Raw genomic sequence first — 18,785 nt, forward strand, 5'->3', positions numbered from 1 at the left:
ACGAAGGGGTGAGGACCAGCAATCGACCATAAAACACTAAGCTATGGCCAAGGTTTTCGCTCTTTTCGATTTAACGCAGTACGATCTACCCGCGTCTACACTCTCTCGTTTGTATTCTCCGTGTGATCATTGAAAAGATGTAAGTACTTGCGCAAAACAAAGAAGAAGAGTTTCCAGTTTTGCATGTGTGAAAGCAAATCGAGATTAATAAATTATAATTTGGTTATTAAAAGGTTTTTTGTTGAAATTTTATATGACTGACATTAATGCAATTGGTAGGTAGTGTCATGCTAATAGCGCAGGTTCCTTAATTCTTAATTTTCTTCGGTAAAAGTTTACAATAACAAACACAGCTCGGATTACTTTGACCTTGACATATGTTGTCAAGGACATAATACTGAGTAACTTTTCCTTATAACTTAATCGGCGGTCGCTGCTTATTAAAAAGTTATTAACAAAAAAAAGTTTGGCGACCTCACCGATTTCCATGACCTTGATATATATATGTTGTCAAGGTCATGACCCGGAGTGACCTTCAGAATCGTGCAAAATCATTATCGTGCAAACATTAAACTTAAAAATGGTCGTCGATATGAAACGACTTCGTTTTTGTTTTGTATTTTCTCTTTATCTTCTTTCGCATTGGAATTAATTCACTGCGCCACAATGTGCAAGAACGATTGTAATTGATCTCCATTGCAGGTATTTTAAAAAGTTTATTGAAGTAGGTCCTGTAGTAAAGAAACTCCGGCTGGCTAATCCTTTCGGATAATTTCTGATTCGTTTCTAGCAAACGAAACCTCTAGTATTCTTTTACTGTTTTTTTTGCCGCTTTTTTTTCCTGTATTCCTGGTGCACTTTTCTGTGCTTAAAATTTTTCGAAATAAATTTTCAATTCTTTATTCTCTCTCACGGGGAAAGATCATAAATAATTCGGTTCGTCCTTATTTCGATGTGTCGTTAAAATTCGATGTACAGTACATTTAAAACAACAAAATAAAAGCTGAAAATTTTTATGATTAGTGTTATATTCTGAGGTTATACGTACGCTACTAAATTGTATTATAAGAGAGATATGACTTGACGAGTATATTTGACAGAAAGTATTAAATATAAACAATTAATTTAATTATTTTTATTAGACATTGTAGTTATCATATCTTCTCTAAATTATCGTGTCATATAATAAAATGAAATCGAGGTCAAGCTATACATTAAATGCGGATCTATTTTCGGGACATGTATTGAGCGTATATGTATACGCGAAATGGCCTTTACAGATCTATTAAACTTTTACGATTTAAGTTTTCACCGACCTCGGAAAAGCTTTTCTCGTTTAGATCTGTCGAAACGTAATACGAATTCACGATGCCGAACGAAAGCATTTTATTATGAGAGCCACTGAATTACTGCATACGAGAATTGCAAGGGTTGCATGTGGAACGTTAACTATATAATTAATTTGGAAAATTACCCGCGAGAGAAAAATATATACGAAAAATCCTGCGTTTGATCGAAAATATTTGCTATTTTATGTAGAATATACAATTACATGAGGCACTGCCGTTATTTGAAGAATTAATTTTCTGTTCATTACGCAATAGAATGTCAGAGACATAATACACTGGCTTTGCTGAAAGGAACAAAGGTTGCAATAGCTGTGTAAAAAATTTTTCCCTTTTCGTTGTATACCGAACAATGTGGCAGATATACTTGGCATAATTTCAAATGCACGTGAATTTTTTATTCATCACGAGATTCATTTATTGGAATCCGAGCGTAACTGCTGCATTGAATTACAAAATTTATTTAATTATATTATTCGATGAAAGAGAAAATCCAGAAATTCCATCACAGGATTAATTTGAATATTACATTCTATATATCTGAAATATTTTCTAAAAGTTTTGAAATTTTTGCAGATAAATCTGAATCAAATTTTCGAGCAATTAATTATCGACATTATTCTACATTGGGGCATGTACATAATTTTCAAAGATTTAATGGCATTCGATATTCGGCTGTGATACTCGAAATCAGAAACAATATTCCTCGCTCTATTGCAGTCGTGTTATCCGCGGTAATTTATCGGGTTTATTCGATAATAATATGATACAGAATGAGCACGTCTGCATGCTTGCAATTTCTAAGGATCGGCTCAAGCTTTATACGCTCGACGTTTATGCTTATACCCCGTCGATCTTCGCGAAGCTTCTCTCTCTCCGCGTGGCTTTCACGGCTTTTTCATAATTTACTTCGACGAAACCGAGAAGGAGACAAGCAGCCGTAGCACAGTCCCACCCATGCCGCGTGCGTACAGCTTATAGAGTTTAGAGTTTATGACGGGAGCCGCGCGCGCGTTCGTGAAGCGTTCTTGCATAGTAAAGAGAGACCTCCGTGAACGGCAGAAACTTTCGAGAAAAAAAGGAAGAGAATGACGTTAAATGAAAAACACCGCGGTTTCTTTTTTTATTGAGATACTCGGAAAATTTTATAAGCGAAATTGTATTACGAGCTTCATCGCGCTAATCGCTACTTAAATCTTTCTATTATCGCGATGCGTATCTTACCCGCACGTTAACATTTACGAACGATGTGATAATTCAATCTATTTTAGTAATTTATTTAAAAAAGAAAATATTTGAAAATTATTTGTATGTCAATTTTGTGTGATAATATATTTTGTGATAAACGGCACATGTGTGCACGTGAATTTTATAATATGCGAAGTTATATAATGTTTCTCCAGGAAAGAGCAAAATTTATACAAGTAATATTTATTCCATTACTTTTTTAAATATTGACATGCTTTTTATTAGAATAAAATTGATTGAGAAATTATTTATATGAAAATATTGCTCATGTTTTCGCACGATATCCACATTTCTCACCAATTCTATTTACCTCCAATAAGTTACGGGGAAATACGTACTTTGCAGCCCCACCCACTATACGTTTAATGTGTGAAGCTTTACATTGTATGTAAATAGTATCTCTTCTCGAAAGCATTTGTATAATTTATGGAATCGAATGCGCGATGACGGAATTTATTTTGCATTCACTAGCTTTATCGTCTGTAAAAAAGTGTCTGACTAATCTTTGGAAATATCGATACAGTCGTGTAGAATGTGCAACTTTATTTTACGAATAAGCATATTTCATGTTATATATACTAATTTAATTTAATTTAAATTCACTCCCGCGAAATAAATTATTAAATAGCACATTTTAAAATTTTAATTAAATATTATTATTCAGGATCATTTATTATCGCCTCGAATATATATCTCTCGGTACGACAATATCCTGAAAAGTGTGGAAAATGAAAAAAAGAAAGGGTCTCGTAGTGAAATTCAAGAACACTTGGAAAGTGGAAAGTGTGGTAGGTATCGCCTTCTCTGTAAATTCTCAGGGCGTCTTTTATCTCAACGCGTAAAGAGAAAAACGCGGAGACATTTCGGAAAAGGAACGTCGAGTCTTGCGGCACAGCCGCCCGCCCGTCGGAAACGGTGCTTATGATATACATTCGCGGGCGCGCTAGCTTTCTTTCGTTTAACGAAAATTCTCGCTTCTCGCACGCGCCATCGTATCTACGCCGTCGAATGATTTTCTTTCTCTCGGATCGTCTTTGAAAAGCAACGCCGTTCTCGTTTCAGCAATGTGTGTATATCGAGCTTCTCTCCAGGATTACGTCGCCGCGGTATTCCCGGTCGTTGGAAAATGCACGTGAGCGATGAAACGTCAACGCGTCTTTCGCGTCCGTTTTATTTTGTTATTAATTCGCAGCAGTTGCGTGTCAGTTTCGTGCGGATAAAAAGGAAGATCTCTCTCTCTCTCTCTTTCTCTCTTTCTCTCTCTCTCTCTCTCTTTCTTTCTCTCTCTCTCTCTCTCTCTCTCTCTCTCTCTCTCTCTCTCTCTCTCTGCGTCCGTCAGCCCGCGTCCATGCATTCAGCGAGCGGATTTACATGGGATTTAGGACGCAGAATAGATCCCAAGTTTTATTATTTGTCCTGTAGAAAGCCGCGCGCGCCAATTGGAAAAGGTATTAGAGAAAGATCTTTCTACTTTATATATATATATGTATATACATATATATACTATACTATATGTATATAACGCAGAGTTCAGAAATATACTAATTTGTATTCATGTAATTGCATTTTAGAATCTCAGTGCTTAGGGGATTAACTTATTCTGTTTGCATGTAAAAATCTCTCGTTATTTTTTTGTGACCAATAATGTAAATGATCTGTCTATCACCGATCGTTTTCGTAACGCTCGGATGAGAGATGAAGTTTCCCCGACGAGGGAAATTGCCGCGGGAGAAACGCGAGATTCGTGGCGCGAAAATCAGCTTTTGAGAGCAGCACATTTTTAAGATAAAAAAAAAAAGGAAAGAAGAAGATGAATTATCATACTGTGACGTCTTTCTTAGAATACAATGTCGTGCATGGGAGCCAAAGAAAATGTTATTTCATTGCATGCACGCGTTTCCCTCTTATTTCGAAGATACAAAACGAGAACGAATAAATTCACAGAGGTTTCAGGTCTTCTTCGACAGTTTACCGCGACAGAAGAATTTATGCAATCGATCTTTTAGACGTGTGTCTCCCGTCTGGGAATTTGTCAGAAAGCTATCCGCTTGGGGGCATCGAAAAAGGAAAAAAATATTCGGAAGCGAAGCTTACTCGCGTAAACCAGGGAAACGGGAGAGTAGAGACTGGTCGAAAAATTTACAATGTATTTATAAATATTGTATATACAGGCATCAAAGGCTGTTTTTCATCCGTTGTTTGGGACAACGCTCGTATAGGTCGACGTGAAACCGCGAGTATATTTTCGAGTCCGGTGTGATTTTATGGGACTCCTGCGAAAGGGATTCTTGTAAACTAATACCACTAATTCAAAACATAAATCGACATAACTCGACTGATGCATTTTCACAGCACAACGAATATTGTTTTTTTTCTGACTTTGCAAGGACTAGTAAGTAATAAATTGAAAGAAAGATATACTATAATCAGAGAAGAGGAATTGAAATTTAGAATAAGATTAACTCCAGATCTGGAAATACGTAAAAATGATCATATCGCGAGATGGAAAAAAGATGGCTATCTTTCGAATACAGTGTGTATATCTCAACAGGAGTTAAAAAAAAGATCATATAAATTTTAATTATATTAATATACCAATTCTTCGAAAGAGCGTAAATGAATTAAATTTAGCTCTACAAAATATATCGTGCATTATATGTTAAGTAGCTTAACATGACTTTTACGAGCTACATATAATGGAATTATATGAATTAAATGTGGTTGTTCGTGGCTCGAGATAATAGAGAAATTGCGATATCTTAGAATTTTGTTTATTTTAAAGGTACTTTTAGGGATACTTTTAGAGATGCGTTTTTCTTTAGCACCGCGTTACTTTCGTGACATTACTGGATTCGTCGTTATCCACGGTCGTTCATGCTCTCGTTCTTCGAGCCCGCAGAAAGCGCTTCTTCTCATATTTCGCGGTCAGCGAGGGTCGTCGCAACGAACACGGAGCCATCTCGATGATTCACGGTCATGACTCACTTTACTACCACGGCATCGAGAAGGGTTCGCATAAATGGCAAGGTCTCCGCAGCCGAGGTAGCGACGAGCAACAGGATAAAATAGCGGAGGTGGTTGGCGACACAAATAATGTTTCCGTCGAATTCTGACCAAAAAGCTTTGTATTTTGTTTCTGCTATTTTATATCTCGATTCTTTCGAATGTATTATTGTTTTAGATTGTCGAGACTTATAGATCTTATACACTGATGAGAAAAAAAATATTTAGATTCAAAAAATATTTATTAGGCTTCTAACAGCTTATTTACTTAATATTATTTATTTACAAAATTATATATATATATATATATATATATATATATATAGATATTTTTACTTAATTTAAATAAAAATATCTAATTTTAAGTAAATATGTGTATTATTTAAGTAAATAAGCTATTAGGAGCCACCTAATAAATATTTTTTTAGATCTAAATATTTTTTTTCTCAGTATAATAGAGGTCTTATAATGCTCAGACTTATAATTATATATAATGTGTATACGCTTTAGACATTACAATATAATTAAAATTAAGACAAATCTGTATGTACCGCAAGAACTGAGATACTACTGATTAAATATAATTTATCTGAAACTTAATTCTTTTTAAGACAATTTCAACAAATGAGTTATTTGAAACTTGTTTGACATTATATATATGTATATGCATAATAATATGCACATATTGAAATTATAAAATATATCGCTCGATTATATTGTCAAATAGTCATCTTTAGACATGTATCACGTCACACAATCACACAACATATTATTTTTTTCCGCTCAGTCTCGATCAATCTTATATGTGGGACAAATATATTTAATAATTTTCGTAGGACAGGTTTGCGTAGGTTTGCGCTACAGATGTAGCGTGAAACCGCGGGCGTTTGCCGTGAAAGAACTCGCCGTTCTCGCCGCAAGAAGTATCGCTCGCGGCATCGGACGTGCTACTTAAGTCGGGCTATATCGAATCCGATAGCCGATGGTCGGTTAATGGCTGGTTATGCACGGAAGGACAGACCGCTTTCCTGCGCATGGACATGCGAGGTGGAGAAGACGTGTGGGTCCGCGTATGGACTGAAATTCACGCCGTGTCGTAAATCATGCCGCGTCGGTTTCTCATGAGTGGTCGTTGTCGGGGACCAAGCCGGCGACGACGACGACGACGACGACGACGACGACGATGACGACTGGCCGAGATGACGCCTTTTGATGGCATCAAGAACGCCCACGCATATATACAACCTGTTTACGCGGGCATAAAGCTCACGCAACGTTTGTTCCGTGTACGCGAGACAACCGCATGATATCTCGAGAAAGCGTTAACCCGGCCCGCTGATACTATCGTCTCTCCGTCGTAAAGTTTATCACTTCTCTCTCCGATAAATTTGCTGAACGATATTAATAATACTAAAAGTAAAGTATCTCCCTTTCGTGGTCCATCTTTTATATTATTTGTGTTCCGTCTGTAAATGTAATCACCATTCAAACCTTCCTTTGAACGATAACGAAATGAAAAGCGACATGTATAAATGTAGTTCTTCAGCATTGCGTTACTTTTGTAACATTACTGTTCTCGTCGTTACTCGCGACCGTTCTTCTTCGGCGTTCTTTGAGAGCTCGCAGAAAGTCTTGCTTCTCATATTTCACAAACTGTAATATCATTTATACACATTTTAAAGGAAAAATTAAATTTAGTTATTTAATAAAGAATTCTTGGATGCTGTAAATGTATGCTGTTGGAACTTTCGAATCGGTAAAATATTCATGAATTAAGAATAAATTATTTTATATCACACATTTTCTATAGATATAAAATATACAAATAAGTATCGTCATAGAAATGCAATAGAGTATATGGTCTAAATTATAGTCACGATAATTATAAACTCGAAGATATACATTGATTCGTACCTCGTAACTTCACTTTTTTTTCCTTTCGATTTCTCAATTTGCTTATATATGCGATTGAGAGGCACAAGTTTCTCGAGAAGTTTACCATGGCTGTTTACGAGCGTAAATATACGCGAGTCATAACGCTTATCTTATCCGCGAGTTACGCAAAGGCTTCATCGTCATCTAGTCCTCAACGCGAACGGGAAGCGACGAGCCGCAGCGCTCGACGAAAAAAGGACTAGTATACCATCGGTCGACGTAAAAGTCGAAGATACGTTTATTACGGCTGAATAAAATAAGCCGGCTTACGGCGATTTCGCGAAGCGACAAATGCCTTCGCGCGCGTTTCCCGTCCATTCGCGGCGCTTTACGAGACATAAACGATAAACGACGCATAATTCTCTATTACCCATCGCCAAAGTGGCGCCGGTACCACTGAAATAGTAATTTATTTTAAGATGCACATCTCGCCTCTTGCTTACGATATCATTCGTCCACCCGATTCATTATTTTACATTAGTCTTGCAGGAGCAGGAGAATCTAGCAAGAATATTGCAGCCAATGAAGTTTTCCTTTTATTTAAATGTTAATTTAAAGTTTGATTAAGACTTTTTAAATTATTTTTGTAAATATTTTTGTTAATTTAAGGTACCGAAAAGAATAAGATGCTCCAAAAAATATTCTCGTAGAGTGTAGACGAATATATCTTCGTGCCGTATTTTAATAATAATTTTATTATTATATATTTTGTAATTCGCTTTTGTTTGATTGTACATTTCTCGTAAACATATACCTTCGTGCTTTGTCTATCGATACTCCGTCAATTTATGTTGATTTTCAAAAATAATTGGTAACCAGAATTTCGACGTGGTCAATCGGCATGGCAAGTCATGTTCTTGAAACATTGCACGTTTAAATATTTTGATGTGTGTGCTAATGTTGAAAATATTGGGAACACGGCAACAAAGTCATCACTATACATTTAACTTATTTATTATTTTGAAAGAATTGAAAAATGTTTTTACTAATTTACTAAAAAAAAATACTTATCAAGTTAATTCCTATCATTATTATATGTATAGAATTTTAACGGTATAAAACGGTCGAAACATAAAAAAAAAATATTTTCGATATTGTCAAATGCCTCAGGGTATAATGCAAATAATGCATGGTCGTTAATTTTATTCGCAGGGCATATTTTAGAGCGTTAAACGCGATGCGGGTGTGCATTGATTGATCATTCTATGATTCAACCGTCGACGAAATATTCGGTTTCGATGCGTTGCTGATACGAGCGGCATCAAAAGCAACCTGGGCCCGTGCATCGAAATCGATCTAAATTACAAAATCGACTTTGCTGACAATCGATAGGTTTGTCGCTCCACTCGGACTATTGACAAGTGATCACACACGCCCATTCTAATATCAGATTTAACGCCGACATGGGGGAAGACAAACAACCCTCGTATTGGATGATGAAACGCGGGACGCGACAAACATATGGCTCCGAAATACCGCTGTAATAACGGGATGTAAATTTACCGGGATATAGACGAACGCGGTGTACCGCATTGCATCATGAAAATTCTACGTATATAGTTCGTTCCGAATGCGTTTTTAAGCGAAGCGTTTGCATATACCGCGATGATATTTCACTCTCCGATCCATAAATTGTGGAAATTATGAATAAAAATTGGGTGAAAGCGTTGACAGTTTATAGGAAGCGTTTTAAATTATACATTATTTTTACGTGCCGGTAAGTAAGATCGTTTTACACCTATTGTAAATTTTATATGTATACAGTTTTACATATTGTGTACAATAGTAGGCTTGTAATTCTTTACATCATTACTTTATGACGATTTTGTTTAAAAAAATATTAGTTTGAATTAAAAAAATGTATTTATTAATACATCTGAATTAAACTTGTGTCTATTATGCCAAAAATGCATTATGCATTTTAATACATAAATATTAACTTCAATACATATTGGGCATTTAATTCAGGTACTTTTAAACAAAATTTTTGTAGATACAGGCAGTATATCTGTGAAAGGTGAGAAGAATCGTTTTTGTATATTTTGCGTTCAATGTACTTGTCTATTGTATATAAATAATACATAAATCAGACATTTATATTGAAATTATATTTCCTGACCGTGCAACAAATGCTTTGTCATGAAAATGTTAAAAGTGCGGCGAGAGAGAAAGGAGGGGGGGGGGTAGAGAACCGCATATATTAATTCAGTTTTGCTCGTTTTTGTGCGGGATTCACCGAATCCGTAAACCAGCATTACAACAATTATTAGTTAAGCGACAAAGTAGTTTATAGCGCCACAAGCGTCGCGCTAACGAACCGATAAACACTGGCAATCTCGTAACCGGACAGCATAAACGTGAATATGCGAGCGCGCGACAAGATGAGACGAGAAATGGGTTGCGCCGCGATCCCGTGACTATGACTGTTTGGGGACTACTGTTAACGACGGACCTCCTTTTATGAACATCGTGTCCCTTTGTTTTTACGAGCAGCGTGGCCAATACGACCGGCTAGTTTCATTCGCGTTTAAAGTGCGACTCACGACGAGCCATTCCCCGACATCCGAGAGGACAATCCGGACATTTAATCCGCTTTTCTTGTAGAAGATTGCTTGCAATGATACGACCGCAGTTCAATAAAATGCAAGCAGTGTAAGCGCGGAAAAATCGTGTTCAATTAGACATCCTCCGTGTCGTCGAGATACGGGCACAAATTACATTACATCTCTCTTTATTTATTAGGAAGTTTGAGAAATGTCTTTTAAATTCTATACAAACAACTTCTTCGAATTTGAAATACTTTTGTAGAGTCTCTAAACACTGTCGTTGGAACGCTATCTATTGTATAAAATGATTAACTGCAATTAAATTTCCTTTTTAAACGCACTATACTAAAACTAAACGGATATGATTATTTATGATTTGATACTTTCATAATTATCACAAAGTAGACGTGATATATTTTGAAGGAATAATAATAATTTAAGAGGACGATTATAATTTGTAAAAATACACGTTTTAAGGCTGCATATTTTCTACCTGGTTTTACACACAGTTGCGAATAAAATTCAATAAATTAGGTGAAGAAAAATTAACGTTGCTTGTAAGATGTGATTCGTGCATGAAATTGGCAAAAAAAAGAAATCTCCCCGGCGGGGAATCGAACCCCGGTCTCCCGCGTGACAGGCGGGGATACTAACCACTATACTACCGAGGACCTGAGGAAGACGGTCCATTATAGTCTTTACGTAGTGAGACGATTCTATGCAAAGTGTAAGAACATGTATGTACACATACATATACTAAAGTTAAATTTAAAGTACATATACAATTCACATGTATGCATATTATAATGTTAGAGATATTTACTTAATTTTTTATTTTGTTTTTTAAGATTTTTTAAATTAAATTAAAAAAAAAAACATTAAACTGTCTGTAGATATCAAAGTTCATTTTATGTTTTATTTATTTAAATAATAATATTTTAATTAACTGTATGAGTAATAATTTAACAAAATTAGAAGTAATAACAAAATGAAATCGGAATATTGCGATACATTGGAAGACTAATACAACAGAAGAAATAATTCAACAAGTCCTCGGTAGTATAGTGGTCAGTATCCCCGCCTGTCACGCGGGAGACCGGGGTTCGATTCCCCGCCGGGGAGGATTTTTTTTTTTTTTTTTTTTTTTTTTTTTTTTGTAAACAACACATATTTTGCAGTCGACAGATCAATTGTTCTTTTCTTCGTTAATTCTGCTTCTGTTTTTATGAAACATTTATTTTTTTCGTATAAACCTTATACATATACGGGAAAAAATGGTTGCAAATTAAATGCAATTTTGTTCAGTTCAGCAACTAATACATTTTACATTTCGCGTTATATCAACAAATATGTTGATTGCGTGTGTTTTATAACGACGATTTTAATAGCGTATACCTATACCGTGATATATCGAAATGATCGATATCGGACGAAAGGAAGGAAAGGCGCGGCACCAACTTCAACCGGTATTTATTTGTTCTTCCGGTAATTGATATGCGTCATTCTGAAATTCGCCATTCCGAATTCGATGCCGTCCGCTTTGAGATTTAAGCCCGTTGCGGCCCGTTCTCGCGGGACCGGTCAGGCCCGTATACAACTCAAAAACTGAATTTATTGACTGGCGAGACCGATAAATTGTTTCGAGGCCCGTGGTAGGGCACAGTGGCGGACGTTATTGAGCTATTAAATCGTGATTACCCGCGTGTTATTGGGTGCGGCGACACGGGACATTCTTCTTTGCTTCCATCCCGCTTTCCCTCTGTAACTATCCTCCCCCCGTCTCCCTTCACAACTACATCAATCCCATCCTGTCCTAAACACCGCGACTCCGAATGTGCGTCTCTTCTCTTACTTTTGTTTTTTTTCTTTTCCCCTTTTTTCTTTTTTTTTTCATCGACGGTGGTACCGACGGTGTACCAACTTGTTTCTTTTTTTTTACGAACCGCACTTGCATCGTCCACAGGGAGTCTCGAGACGAAGTAAAGGTCGGAGGCGATCTGTACGAAAAAAAGAGAGTCTCGAAATCTTCAGACTTTTTTGTATGCTTATCTACCGCAGCGTCGAAATTTACGCAATGTGTAAAATTACTTGTCTTAATTAAGGTACCTTTACGTCACCTTTGGCTGTTATCTGTTTAGAGTTTAGTTAGATTATTAATAAGAGCCTTCTTTTATGTGTATATATATATTTATATAATTTAGAATCTTACAAGTTTAATTTCGCAATTTAAGCTTAATTTCACATTTAAATTATATTAGTAAAAAGATCTAGAGATAGTTTTAACAGGTTTAAAGAAAGATTCTTGATTTAACTGGTAAATGATGTTTTTTCTTTATCTTCGTTTTATTTTATATATATAAAAATTCAAAAATTTTAAATTTATAGAGAAAACTATACCTACAGATTTTTCTCTCTGTTAATATGTACGTTTTATAAAATGTGTTTTATGTTATTTACAACTGCCGAAATCGCGAAAGCGGAAGCGCCTCTTTCACGATGCTGGCGAATAACGTTTGAAGGGAAAAAAATGAGAGGCTCCATGGCGAAATAGAAAATTCGTGCTCGGCGTGCGTGCCGACGATAGTTAACGGCCATAATTGCGGTCTACATATGCATGCTGGATGCGCCGCTGTCGGGACTGACTGTTCCATATTCAACGGTTAAGTGTGATGTACGAGTTTTGAGTGTCGCGGCATATCAAATAGGTGTAATCGCACGTAGTGCACTCCCTCCCTTTGTCCCCTTTCCATATACCTTCTACTCTTGCTTTCACGATGAATTTCGCGCAATTAACCACATATAAGCACGCACATTTCGATCGCGTATACATTACCGACGCTGACCAATTCTATATGACGAATTATCTATCATGTTCCATTATCCATCGGTTCTTGCCGACTTCAAGTTGAGAAAAGTTAAAAAGATAATAACGACTAATCTGACAAAAAAATTTCTTGCCAAGGAGAATGAAAAAATCTGACATATATCAAAAATATGTTGTGCCTGAAAGAACACGCGATAAGCCTTAGACATATATACCGTTAATCATCGAAACGTCAACAAAATAAATCTTTCGCTTTCGCGTGCACCATGAATCTTTATAATCACCGTTATCACATTGCGAACGTCGGCCTTCGTGTCGGCCGTGAATAATAACGAGTGTTGTTGCGGATCATCTGACGCGCATCTAATGACTCTCGTTGATAATAGGCGCCGCGGGAGGCAGAAGGGGCTCGAAACATCGGGGAAAACATAATTGCACCTGGAAGAATTCTCTCTTGAGAGTGGAAAACGTCTCGAGGAGACGTCGTCTCTAACTGGGGTGGCACCCGGTCGTGCTTGTCCGTAATATAAGCTGTGTGATCGAGGATAAATTTAAAGTCACATGATATAGACGCTGTTTTTTGAAATACGCCGCTGTTGCACGCGAGTACTTGTCGAAATCGGTCGGTGCACGCTGCCGTGCTCTTTTGAAAACCGCAGGTTGCGAGAGGACACCTCGTAAATTCGCCTTAATTACATTTGCTCCCGGCGATAATGTGGCCCGACAAGTCTCGCATCGAAGATAGTTTTCTTATCGCTTATCACATGCCATTCAATCGATATTGGTTGTTTTGGCTATCGAGAAATGTGTGATAACATTTCGTGCTCAATAAACGTTTGATTTATTTATTCTGCACGCACAAGTAGCCACACAAGTAGCCTTGACACACAATTCTGTCAGTTATAGATAAAATTACCACTATTTCTATATCAATTGTCAAACGAACAATAAATATATTTTTTAGGGTGCGTCACGTATTTCTGTATAAATAAATATAAATTAAATGCTATAAAATTGAATTGACTGCTTCACACGAATTTATATCCGTAATTAAGTATCTAAATTTAAAACAAATTATTAAGTAGATTTTATAAAGAAATTACATACGCGACTAATGCTTATGACCTACGTGTCTTTGTCTATCTCTGTTTAATGATGTCTGTTTACTAAGCAACGTGTGAGGTATGTATAATCGTGAGAAAAGCGCGTAATCGTAAAATCTGATTGTATACACATCATATATCACACATTTGTGATGTGTATATATACATATATGTATAATTGTATATATACATACATATATCTGATTATACATGTTATAATTATACGTCTTTCGGTCTTTTGTATCGCGTATATGTCTCTGTAATTACGGCAAACGTTATTGCTGTCTTATTAAGGAGATAATTACACGTTGTCTTATGCAATTACGTACTTCACGATCAATTATTAGAGCTCAATAAAACGGCGGTCTTAAGTGTCCTTCATCGGAATCACGTAAAAATAATGCGAAGTATCCTTGGGACGAGATATCTCGGAATTGCGGATTCTCGGTACATCTAACTGATATTAATAATCTCCTTAATTAATTACACCCGTCTAGTTTGCATCTTGCTAAAATGGACCGCGCGTTGGAGAGTAATCCGCGCCGTTGCACGCGCTATAATTCAGCCAGCGAGAAGAAAAATTTGTTCCGCACAGTGGAAACTCGCGGTCTGTGAATAATTACTTCTTGCGATAGAAATAATCGTATATGCTCTTCCGGTCATTTTTTATATTCAGTTATGATTTTAATATTTAGTGAAATGATATGATACTTGCAATACATCAACTTTGCTTAATCACTTCTCATTGGATGATTTAATCTAGATATATATTGTCTAAAGTTTAATTTTTAGTTATTCGGTGTAGAACAGCGAACCCCGTGTGAATTTTAACAGCGGCATTTTCGTCAATGACTTCTGCGAAAGTCGCACAAAGACGCAGGAACTTTTTTCGTACCGTCAGAAATTCGTGTCGCGATTCCAGAAACGGATTTCACAGCTGAGAATCATGGTGGACCGAAGGTGGAGGAGAGCAAGCGGTAGAACGCTGCCACCCAAGTAGCGGCATTTGTCGCTGATTGTTCGGGGACCCGTTGAGGTTCCGCACACACTTCGATTCCCTTCACCTTCTCAACGATCCCAATCGACCCGTCGCTCGGCCAGACTATATATGAAACGTGATGGTATAGAGGGCAGGTACCGCCGTTAATTGTCTCATGCTTCACTCGTACTGTTCGCTTTTTATCCAAGACGAATGTACGCTATATGCCACTTAACGTTAAATATATCGTTGAAAATAATATCTGATTTTATTTTATGTTTTATTTAATATAAATTTAATTTCATCTTAATATTGACTGTTTTAATATTAAAATAATATAGTAATGTATAAAATGAATGGAACTAGAGTGGCAAATTTCTACTAGGAGAAGGAAAACAGTAAAGTATATTTTTTGTCAATTTTTTATTATATTTTCGTAAAGATAACAGTTTGAAGATAACAGGCTTTTTTTCTTTTTTTCGTTTCACGTCAGTTGAGTTCGATTTCAGCCTCTGTGGAATCAGTTGTATATATGCATGTATACATATACGTGCATACAAGTTAAATCGAGATATGCGACGGGCTTCAATTTAATCTTGGCTAGTCGGGATTGAGCCAAAAAACGACAGTTTTACGATGTAACTGGGACATGCTGTGAGCATCGAGTCGATAGCGAACATGGTCAGTTTGTCCGATCGTTTTTGCCCGACCATTTTATGGCGATTTACTCAAGCAAATGAAAATATTTCGTTTGAACTTTGCGACGGTGACGTGTCATTTTTTTTATTGCAACTGGGATACTTATATTGTTGGAAATGTTACTAAACTATCCAGTATTTTCCATTGTTAATGCGTGTTCAAAAAAAGAATTTAGATGAAAAAATGCGTTTCTATTTCAGGAATGTTATTGTTTATTTTTATGAAAAAAATATCCGTCAATTTAAAAACCGTCTTGTATTGTTATGTAAATTCTCTATGATCCTTTTAACGTTGCTGCATATAATATAAGTGTAAAATAATACACTTTACGAGAAAGTGTGTTGTGCGCGAGACGCTGCACGTCTTTTGATAAAATTTTTTATTCACAATAAATCTGTGGAAATTTAAATCAAATGTTATATGTTATTATCTCTAAAAAGTGATAAGAACTCGGATGAAGATATATGAATTCCCTAACAATTACAAATATAATCTAAATAAAATTTTCTATCTATGTGTAGGATACACATGCTATAAATTCTTAGCTAATAACATTTTTACTGAATTGTGCAGTTTTAAATAAAATATCTTAATTTTTCATCTAATCATATCTGCTATAAATTCTTTATGGACAATCAACTCGTGCCCGCAGCCACGTTTCTTCACTCCCCGTAGCCGCGTTAAAGTTCATACACGTTACTCTTTCTTCTTTTTGAAGCTCTGCCAGATGGTAGCAGATTGCTGGGCGTATGGTATGAAGGTAAAAGAAAGGAAAGTTCTCGCTGACGCCGTGGTAGGGTCATGCAGGACACCTGCAGCGGCTTAATACTTTATGATAGCCTGTAGACTTACTTCATGACGATATTTTTTGTTAAAGAGAAAGAGAGAGAAAGAGAGAAAGAGAGGGAAAGGGAGCCGCAGAATTATTAGGGTTGTATGTACAAGACAGTAAAAACGCTGAGCAGTTATCGGACTCGCCAGCGTCACTCCGTAAATTTGGTATCGCTAAAGAGGCACACACACATACAACGTTATTGCAGGAGAAAAACAAGGTGCACACAACTATAGTGCTATAAATATTCAAAAAGCAACATTATAATGAGAATAAAGTACCTTTTTTAATGCCTCGGTGGTCGGTGGTATTATATAGATATTGTAATATTAGTTGAATAATAGCTTTATTTAAAAAAGATATCAAAGGTCCAAGTATATATATTTAGAAACAAGACTTGCATGATTTACACAGTATGATTTAAATACTCATCGTGTTTTTCTACGGTCCAGTCAATATTATTTTTCTTTTGCATAAAATTCTTTCCATCTTAATATAGATTAAATATTTACCATGTCTTTATCCGGCAGCGTTCAATGACGCTCGTTATCGTTGCACAATATTTCCGTATCGATTGCTATCAATCCAACAGCGTAACGATTGTTATTGCGCATAACATTCGACATAATATTTATATCTTGTTTTGCTTCTAATATAAACTCGCCTCTTTCAATACAGAATACTATTAATTGACATTTGACAAACATTGGTATTTGACAAACATTTTTTACTGGATTGTTTCAATAAAATTAGCGTAATGGATTAAAAATATTACGTTTAATTTTGGAGAAGAATTAATGCTAGATAAATATTTTATAATGTACGTTATTTTATTTATTTTTACATATTACTGATGTCTTTTTTAATTATTTTTATTTTATTTGACTTGTCGATTTATTTTAAAATAAAATCGCCTGTTTTCAAAAATGAAAAGATAAAAAATTGGCTTTATCTTAATAATAATAGTAATTGTATTTAAAATTATTTGTATTTTAGAAATCTATATAGGTATAGAAAAATATAAAAATAATGATACGTTAGTTGTGAATTTGTACGACAAGCTCTGAGGCAAGTTGGCCCATTAGCTCAGTTGGTTAGAGCGTCGTGCTAATAACGCGAAGGTCGCGGGTTCGATCCCCTCATGGGCCAAATTTTTTTCTCTGTAGAAAATTATCATGCTTATATTTTAGAATTATAAAGTAATTTTTTTAATTACGTACATTTTAATATGTCAAAATTAGAAATTAAATTAAATACGCCTTCAAAATTTTCCAATTAAAATATACTAATTAAATGTTATTCCAGTGCTTGGAAGAAAAGGCTACCTTTGAAATTTTTTGTCTTCTTCCGCGTCTATATGTTCTTTTTCCTTATTGTGCTGGGGTTACGTGCGCGACTTATCAAGCCGAAAAAAGTTCGACCGACGGCGGTCACGGTGCCCTGAACTTCGGAAGAAGTACGTGCTTGTGGTTGTGCAAAAAGCAGTGCACGAGGAGAAGGAAGAATTTGAGTTTCGGCTGAATACGAAGCAAGTTTCGAAACGACCCAGAACTCTAATTGAGTAACTTTTTCCAGTTCGACGCGGCTTGTTTGGCGAGGCGTTAATGGGACCGTTTTGGGACAGCCTTGGAGAATGGTAGACGTGGCTTTTGTAATAGGAAAAAGTTTTTTCGTTGAGAAAAGCAATAGCCGTGTCTTATTTACTCTTCTTCGTTTCGCAACCGTGATGCGATATCTATTGATCGCGTACAGAATCTTATCCGCGCATATGTTGAATATTAAAATATTAAATGCAAAATTACAGCTTCTGGAAAATTTACTAATATTGGTATCTATCCATGAGATTCACATGAAAAATTTTATTTTATATAAAATTTTTGAAAAAAAAAAAAATTTCCGGTACCGGGAATCGAACCCGAGCCTCCTGGGTGAAAGCCAGGTATCCTAGCCACTAGACCATACCGGATTGTTGAAGGCAGTTCTTATAAACCGGTTCAAGACGCTGACATAATGCTACAAATGATCTAAATTAAATTTTTCAAGTTAAATTCTCTGATTACATTTTTTTTTCAATTATATAAATCGCAATATTACGCGAATATAATGATTGAATATTGTCATATTATCAGCCGTGTTAACTCTCGAATTTATTAAATACTTAGCGGAATATACTCCAAAAATTATTTTCTATGTAAAATGAAACTTATAATAAACTTGATTTAGTATTATAAATGTTTTTGTTATTTGAAGCATAGATATTTAGACAGTAT

At 35.8% G+C, this 18,785-nt stretch overlaps 1 protein-coding gene and 4 non-coding genes across 5 annotated transcripts in view; 3 read left to right on the forward strand and 2 right to left on the reverse strand.

The window, feature by feature from the left end:
* LOC143895636 (mannosyl-oligosaccharide alpha-1,2-mannosidase IA-like) overlaps positions 1–18,785 on the forward strand; it is a 301,183-nt gene that overhangs the window by 123,307 nt on the left and 159,091 nt on the right. The window lies entirely within an intron of this gene.
* Positions 10,678–10,749, reverse strand: Trnad-guc (transfer RNA aspartic acid (anticodon GUC)). The gene has a single exon. It is a non-coding gene; the product is annotated as a tRNA-Asp (tRNA).
* Positions 11,129–11,200, forward strand: Trnad-guc (transfer RNA aspartic acid (anticodon GUC)). Its single transcript has one exon. It is a non-coding gene; the product is annotated as a tRNA-Asp (tRNA).
* Positions 17,591–17,664, forward strand: Trnai-aau (transfer RNA isoleucine (anticodon AAU)). The gene has a single exon. It is a non-coding gene; the product is annotated as a tRNA-Ile (tRNA).
* On the reverse strand, positions 18,410–18,481 carry Trnae-uuc (transfer RNA glutamic acid (anticodon UUC)). Its single transcript has one exon. It is a non-coding gene; the product is annotated as a tRNA-Glu (tRNA).

Source organism: Temnothorax americanus, unplaced genomic scaffold (genome assembly GCF_048541705.1).
Source record: "Temnothorax americanus isolate GAGA-0224 unplaced genomic scaffold, ASM4854170v1 Scaffold16, whole genome shotgun sequence".
Lineage (NCBI taxonomy): Eukaryota > Metazoa > Arthropoda > Insecta > Hymenoptera > Formicidae > Temnothorax > Temnothorax americanus.